General features: G+C 40.9%; 1 long non-coding RNA gene across 1 annotated transcript in view; it reads right to left on the bottom strand.

The window, feature by feature from the left end:
• The window catches only part of LOC310988711, a 531,702-nt gene that overhangs the window by 21,230 nt on the left and 501,761 nt on the right, over positions 1-8,711 (bottom strand). The window lies entirely within an intron of this gene.

The raw sequence follows: 8,711 nt of genomic DNA, 5'->3' as shown, positions 1-8,711 counted from the left end.
TACAATTAATTATCTACTGTTTAGCAACTGTAGATAATTAATTGTATGTATATAGGCCTACAGACTGGCAGAGTGAGACTCCAACAAACAGGAGCAGAGCCTCAGGTGGCAGCAAACATGTCGATGTGAAGCACAGAGGATTATCTACTGGGATGCAGCGACAGAGCCCGAGGCTGTGAACATGTATATTATATATATACAGTATATATATAAATATACATGTTCACAGCCTCGGGCTCTGTCGCTGCATCCCAGTAGATAATCCTCTGTGCTTCACATCGACATGTTTGCTGCCACCTGAGGCTCTGCTCCTGTTTGTTGGAGTCTCACTCTGCCAGTCTGTAGGCCTATATACATACAATTAATTATCTACAGTTGCTAAACAGTAGATAATTAATTGTATGTATAACAGACTGTTCACGGCTGTTGTAACCTGTTGCATTTGCACTTTAGGCCCCTTGCTGTTTATTATTTATTTGTTTGTACAGTGTACATTATTGGCACTTTTTAATCATATTTTATCTTGCAGTAGGTCCTTTTAATCTGCCCATGATATGTTATATGTTACATTTTATTCTGTTTTGTCTATTTGTGTTTGTGTTTGAATGTGTGGATCTTCCTGGCTGCAAATCAATTTTCCCTTTTGGGACAAATAAAGACACTTTGACTTTGACTTTGGCCTTGCTGAGGGTTTTTTGTTGTTTGTTTGTTTTTCAGGCGCCGTGCCGCAAGCTGCTGAACAGCGTCCTGAGGGGTCTGGAGCTGACCGTCTTCCAGTCGGACCGAGACATCTACATCCCCAACTGTGACACCCGCGGCTTCTACAGGAAAAAGCAGGGGGGGGGTCTGAGTGTGTGTGTGTGTGTGTGTGTGTGTGTGTGTGTGTGTGTGTGTGTGTGTGTGTGTGTGTGTGTGTGTGTGTGTGTGTGTGTGTGTGTGTGTGTGTGTGGTGTGTGTGTGTGTGTGTGTGGAGTCAGAGCTGCACCACCACTGCAGATTTCTGATTTTTCTGTGACCACAAGAGGCCGAGAATAACTGACACTTCTCTCTCTCTCTCTACTGCGCTATGATGACATGTCATTTTCTCTCTCTCTCCCTTCTTCCTCTCTCTCCCTCTCTCTTCTTCCTCTCTCTTCCTCTCTCTCCCTTCTTCCTCTCTCCTCCTCCTCTCTCCCTCTCTCTCTCCTCCCTCTCTCTCTCTCTCTCTCTCTCTCTCTCTCCTCTCCTTCTCTCTTTCCTCTCTCTCTCCCTCTCTCTCTCCCTCTCTCTTCTTCCTCTCTCTCTCTCTCTCCCTTCTTCCTCTCTCCTCCTCCTCCTCTCTCCCTCTCTCTCTCCTCCCTCTCTCTCTCTCTCTCTCTCTCTCTCCTCCCTCTCTCTCTCCTCCTCTCTCCCTCTCTCTCCCTTCTTCCTCTCTCTCTCTCTCTCCTCCTCCTCTCTCCCTTCTTCCTCTCCCTCTCTCCTCTCTCCCCCTCTCTCTCTCCTCCTCCTCCTCTCCCTCTCTCCTCCCTCTCTCTCTCTCTCCCTCTCTCTCCCTCTCTCCCTCTCAATCTTTCAATTTAAATAGCTTTATTGGTATGACAAGACAGTGCTTATATTGCCAAAGCATATAACAATGAAATAATATTAATACAAATAAACAGATGAATAAGTGACCTCTCTCCCTCTCCCTCTCTCTCTCTCAATTTCAATTTCACAAGCTTTATTGGCATGACTGTCATTACAATATTGCCAAAGCGTTACAAAAATGGTAAAATAACACATACAACATAAATAAATAAATAACAGATAATATAATAATAAAGATGATACTAAAAACAAACAGTGTAGATATCATTAAGCAGGTAAAACTCTCTCTCTCTCAATTCAATTCAAATTTGCTTTATTGGCATGAATGTTACAAGAACTATCTCTCTCTCTCTCCGCCCTCCTTTTAAAAAAGAAATTAACTTCTCCCTCTCCCTCTGTGTCTGTGATCTCTCCACAGTGCCGTTCCTCTAAGGGCATGCAGCGCGGCCAGTGCTGGTGCGTGGACGAGCTCGGCACGACCGTTCCCCCCGGTGCCGCCGAGGACGGCACTTTACCGTGCGACGGGAGTGAGGGATGAGTCTGTCCCTTTGCTCTGAGCCTGGAGGAAGAGGAGAGAGAGGAAAGAGGAGGAGGAAGAGGAGGAGGTAGAAGAGGAAGAGGAGGAGGTGTGGAGCAGCAGGAGCACAGGGAGAGGGAGTGGCTTTAGCCTGTGTGCTAGACGACACTGCCTGGACAGGAGGTAGCAGGGATAAACCACTTCCTATGGAAAACACACACACACACACACATTTGCACACACACACACACACACACACACACACACACACACACACACAGCCTCTCAGCACAGCAACAATAACATCTGCCTGAATGTTCAACAGTTGCAGCAGCTGCGTCTGTCCGACTCGCTGCATGCATCAATCTCACATCGACGCTCCGACGGGAAGCGACTGCCTCGGCGGCATCGATCCGCCTCAGGATCTCTGCTCCCGTTCCCTGTTCCCGTTGTCCCGGCTTCTACTGGTAGATCTCTGTTGTTCCCTTCTGTTCCCTTCTGTTCCCTTCTGTTTAGAGCACTGGAAAAGAGAGTAGCGACACCACCATAGACTCCCGTGGTAACTTTATTCTCCCCCTAGTGGCAGGATATGGGTGTTGCAAATCCGCCCAAGAAACCCATTCACTCCAATGTAGCCTATAGTGTGTTGCCAACTTGCTTGTAAATTGATGAAAACTGCTGTGTTTTTGCTTTTAGGTGCCTTGGTCATATTAAGTTATGCTTATAATTTATTTATTGTTTAGTAACAATAGTTTCGACCACTGCTTGTTAGCAATTGAAAAAAACTGTAACATAAAAAGCCTCGCATGGAAATAAAATAAAAGCCAGCAGCACAATAACTTGCTTGACCAAAACAAACAAACTAAAGAAAACACAGGCTTAAGTGGCGAACAGTTAGCTAACACAGTTGAATTTAGCGCGCAAACTTACAGTATGACACTTTAGTGGACTTATCTTTATCATTTAAAACAGCAAGCATTCGTGACACAACAATTAACGGCCACTATATGTTAATATTTATCTGTAAAAGGGTCCACGATGATGCTATTAACGTGGGTGATCTATAAATGTCCTTAAATTATTGAAAATACTGCACTTACTCATTCACCAACACTGCAGAGATGCCAGCTCTGGGGCGCATTTGCAATACCCATATCCCGCCACCAGGGGGCGTTTCCACTTGACCAATGCGTGTCGCTACTCTCTTTTCCAGTGCTCTAGTTCTGTTCTGTTCTGTTCTGTTCCTTCTTAACTTTAGGATAGCTGACACTGCCTGTGTTTGTTCTGATCTCAGTGGGCTGAAATACTGTTACGCAAAAAGGTGACGCAAGTGACACAAGACGTTTGACCGACGTGTGTCCCCCTCACCGTCCTCTCTCCCTCTCTCCAAAGATACACTGATATCAACACATTCATACAAGACGAATTGACAGAATATTTCTTTTCTATTAATTTATTTTTGAGTCTGTATTTCCATCAAGTAGCTACTGCTTGAATCTTACAGTATCTTCTATGTATGTAAAAGTCAGAAAAACTAAGTCACACGAACACGATCCTGGACGCTTCTGTTCTGACTGCTCATTAGTTGATTGTTTGTACATATGTTGGATTTTTGTGGTCGACTGTGTGTTCTGAAGTGGCAGACAAAAAGCTTACGGCTGTTACCCTTTTCAAAAAGTTGTAAGGCATATTTTTATACACGTCAATATAATATTTATATATGAATTGTTGGTTTATTTAATGAACTACAGTACAATGCCATGTATTTTTATATTGTCAGCAGTTTCTTATTTAAAGACAGAGATTATTTTATTTCATGTTCGGGGGAAGTGTTGCGCTTCAGAGGCACCTTTATGGCAAAACTTCACTTCACATTCACCAGAGCTCTATTCTATTAACTGCTGTACATCTTATGGTTCTATCTCATGTTTTTTAATTTCTTTTTTATTTATGCTTTGTTCATCTGAGAATGGAGAATGTCCATGTTACTATTATGTTTTATTTTGGCACATCATACTATAAATTCTGATTTCAATAGAGGAGATTAAAAATAAAACAAAATAAAGATCAGATTTGTTATTGTTCTAGTATGTCTTTCCCGAGTCCTTGCAAAAGTCATGAAACTGTGTGCTATTAAAGTGTGATTAGAATTTATCTATTTCTGACCAATCTTGTTGTGCCAATGTGTGTGTGCCGTGATGATGACAGGTCCGTGCACAGAGGACCGTAAGATTTGCAAATATGAAAATAAAACATAATGATAATAAAAATGGAGAAGAATAAAACATATATTAATATAACGACAGGTGTTGAGTGTGTTCTTTCACAATAAGAGTTGTGTTAATGATGCGAGACGAACTTTTACCTCCTCATTCTAGTGAAGTTTTGAGATAAGTTTCTTGCATGTCACTTGTTTACTTCCATCTTATACTTGATACTTTGAGAATAAGTATTTAACTTATTTTTGCACAAAGTTTTACAGTAAAAATGCATATGAGGGGATGTAATTATGTTCTGTTTGGGTTCGAGTTCAGTCTTCATCCCTGGATTCACAGCAAGGTGTCGGCCAGGACAGCAGAGTGTGGATGAATAAATGACTGACAGGCTGTTCTGCTTCACATTCAGGGTTTACAATGGATAGATGTGGTTTTCTATAAGAAAGAATCACAAAATACAACTTTATGAAGGATGACAAACAGAGGGACGCTTTTATTGTGAAATACTACATCCAGTTATGACCAAAGGGGCAGTTGTGGGTCTGAGAAGTGAAGTCACTTCCGCGTTCAACAAACTGCAATCCCCTCTTCTTCCTCTGGGGGCTGGTGTCAGAAAGCAGCAACTCTCCATAGACCACCATGTTAAAACCCCCCACTTTACATCCTCAATAAACATGATCAAAGCCTGGTGTCAGAACGTTTTTTAGTCTCAATCGATAGTTTCTACCCCCGCACACACTCTGAGGGGTTTAACTCTACCGTTTTACTGTTATTAGGTTAAAACTCTGGCCAATTAGGGCGCGGAAACGTTGAGTGACAGGTCCGAGCAGCTCCGTGGACAGCTGCTTGGAGGCCAGTGGGCGGTTTCTCGGCCGGTAAATCCAACATGGCGCTGTTCAGGCCGCCATGTTGGAGTCACAAAAACGACTCCCCAAAACCAATGGGGACGTCACGGATGCTACGTCCATTCTTTTTACAGTCTACACTGCAAAAACTCAAAATCTTTCCAAGAATATTTGTCTTATTTCTTGTCAAAACTAATCTCTTTCCACTTAAAATAAGATTCATCACCTAAAAATCAACTTGTTTTTAGATAATTTTCACTCATTTCAAACAAATTTTCCCTTGAAATAAGTAGAAAAATCTGCCAGTGAAAGCAAGTTTTTTGTGCTTGTAATAAGAAAGACAAACTTTCTCCACTATCAGATTATTTCAAGTGAAAATCTGCTTGAAAGAAGTAAAAAGTGTCTAAAAACAAGCTACTTTTTAATGCATTGAGTCTTATTTTAGGTAGAATGAGATTTGTTTTGACTAGAAATTACATTTTGACTAGAAATAAGACAAATATTAATAGATAAATATTTTTGCAGTGTATGGTTACGACTGACTTTGTGGACTGGTGTGATGCCATTTCCTCAAGTTAAATGTTCAAAAAACTAAAGACAAGGTCACTGACTTTAGGAAAACACCACAACCTGGGGACACACGACCTTAATACCTCAACAATCTGCAAAGATGATACTTTCTGTGCAGACTAAAATCTTTTAATGTTGATAAGACCTTGATGGTTTTTTCTATAGATCTTTTATTGAGTCAAACAATGAGATAACTGGAATGCAGCAGCAGTTCTCTCTCAGAGATCTTTGAATTTAAATCCTTAGTTTTACGCAGCAGGTTTGAGTTTCCAACGTGTGAAACAACAGTGGCCTCAGTGAGAGAAGGTTCCTGTGAATCACCTGCTCAGGTGACAGGATGGTGTGCATGTTGTTGATGAGAGGAGCTCGGTCTGGACTGAAGCTCTCGTCCATTTGCTGCTTCTGGGAGAAACTTCCTCTGCAGGGCCGGCCCCTGGCATAAACACTGTATGCAGTTGTTTAGGGCCACAGCCGTTAGCTGGGGGGCCACATGGTCAGAAAGGTACCGGGTTCATCAAGTCATTTAAACATCCTGAGGTCTGCACGTGCAGCTATGAGCTTTATATGTAATGTGAAGTCAATATTCAGCTTCTTTTATCTCACATTTGAGACATTTGGTGAAAATAGAACGGCAGAAACAACATTTGTGCTCAAAAAGCAATCTGACAAAATGTCATTTTAGACTTGTTTTCTACACTTATCTATTACTGTATTCATATCCTATTTCAAGCACCAAAACAGTTCATTCTCATGACTGAAGGAGTGTTTTCACAAGGGATTTGACATTTTTCAAAAAGCAGACCTCAAATTTCCAGCATTTGGTCTAAATTATAAACAGTGTTCTAGGACAAACTGGCCTCAGTGTGCTTACAGCGGAGGTTCTAATATTTAGACATAAAACACTGCAAGTATCTTAAAAATAAATTTAAGAAAATATGTAAAAGTCGAGAAAATGGCCTCAGACCTCAGAGGGGATAAACACGTCTGTATTAAGTTTTAACCAGTGATTTGGTGTTTGCGCTTAGAGTGCAGGGCCACAAACAAAAATCTTGTTTAGGGGGCCACCAACATCCTAGGACCGGCCCTCTTCCTCTGCAGCGACAGGATTCCATTTGCCAGCGGTGAAACAGAAATGACACATTAGAGCACATTAGAGTCACGCTGCTTTTCTGCCATTACGAGGCACATAAAGGATCATTCTCTCCCTCTTCTGCACACGGGGACTCGATACATGCCTGTTTCCAAGGTAACAGCATAGAATATCCCATTTGTCCATGCATAATATGAAATATGAAGGCCTTGCAGACAGAAGACCGAAGGAGGAAGCATGATGATCCTTTGTGGAATCACACTCGTCCTACTTCTCTATCTGGGCTGGTTGTTCTCTTCTATTCTTGGAGGATCTTTTCTGTGCGTTGAGCAGATGAAACTCCGGCTCACCGCTGCACAACTCAGGGACAATCACACTGGTATAATCAGCATGTTTATATGATATCCTCTGTTCAGATGTTGCATTCACACACACACACACACACAGTGGATTAGGGGCTCAGGTCTCTGGGTGAAAGTTTAGAAAACGTCCACATAAAAACAGAAAACATCAATTATTATAGATTTTTCTTGTTATATATAATTTATTATGTCTCTAGCATCAAGTAAATAGCTGAATAGTCAAGACTAAACCTAAACCTTCTCTTCACAGGGAAGTGTGAAGTGTGTGTCATTTTTTCATTTAACCTTTATTTTTGACAGGGTTGGTTCATCTGTAGCTCCAAACACAGAGATTACAAGACAGCAATACAATACAGTGATTACACAGGTATGATGCAAGGTAATACTAATTAAAACGTAATAGTGAACAGACTAAATAAAGCAAGAACGAGTCTCGTCACTCGGTACTGTGGTGTGAAGTAGAGTTTTAAAAGAGTGAAATGGGTTTATCAAGTTATCAATAAAGACAGATTCCATGCAGATAATAGCAGGAAATATTGATTTATGATGAATGATAAATGTATTTGTGTTCAATCTAAATTTACATATTTGTGGATTATAGTTCCACATGATTTAAGCAAACATTTGTTTTCTATTTATTTGTTATTTAAAAGGAAGAAGAAGAAGGAAGCTGCTGCACTGCAAAAACTCAAACTCTAGTCAAAATAATTCTCATTGTACTTAAAATAAGACTCATCACATTAAAAAGCAGCTTGTTTTTAGACACTTTTTACTTCTTTAAAGCAGATTTCAAATCTGATAGTGGATCAAGTTTTTCTTTCTTATTACAAGCACAAAAAACTTGCTTTCACTGGCAGATTTTTCTACTTATTTCAAGTGAAAATTAGTTTGAAACAAGTGAAAATGATCTAAAAACAAGTAAATTTTTAGGTGATGGGTCTTATTTAAAGTGGAAAGAGTTTAGTTTTAACTAGAAATGAGACATTTTGACAAGAAATAAGACAAATATTCTTGGAAAGATTCTAAGTTTTTGCAGTGTGAGAACTTGATCAATACTGACTGAAGTCTTGTTTTTGCTGACCGCCAGTGGTTCAATGGTTGCTCTGCCTGAATCTCGCACGATTTGCGGAGCCGTGAACTGGGTGTCAATGCAAATCGCGCGAGATTTGGACGGACCAGGAAGAGCAGTGCAGGGAGCTTTCGCTACAAACAAGCTTAAAATATAGACTTACTTAATTTATTTCGGAACAATTTCTCATGTCGGGGCTTCAATACAAGACGGACATTACAGACAAGCAGCATGGAGATATTTGGATGTTTTTTGGTGTGTCTTTTTGTTACGAAGACAGTTGGTATCCATTTGCAACCGTTATATGGACATGCACTGCTACGCCGAGACCCCCTGTAACTCAGAGAAGCCACGGAGGACTCTGAAACTTCTCCCAGCCCTTAGTCCACATGAGGGGGAGGAGATAATGAGTTTCAAATTTCAATTTTGGGTGAACTATCCCTTTAAGCCTCTGGCGCATGTTCTGCTATAATGAA

The sequence above is a fragment of the Trachurus trachurus genome, assembly GCF_905171665.1.
Source record: "Trachurus trachurus genome assembly, chromosome: 7".
Lineage (NCBI taxonomy): Eukaryota > Metazoa > Chordata > Actinopteri > Carangiformes > Carangidae > Trachurus > Trachurus trachurus.
This window is presented reverse-complemented; position numbering and strand designations above follow the sequence as displayed.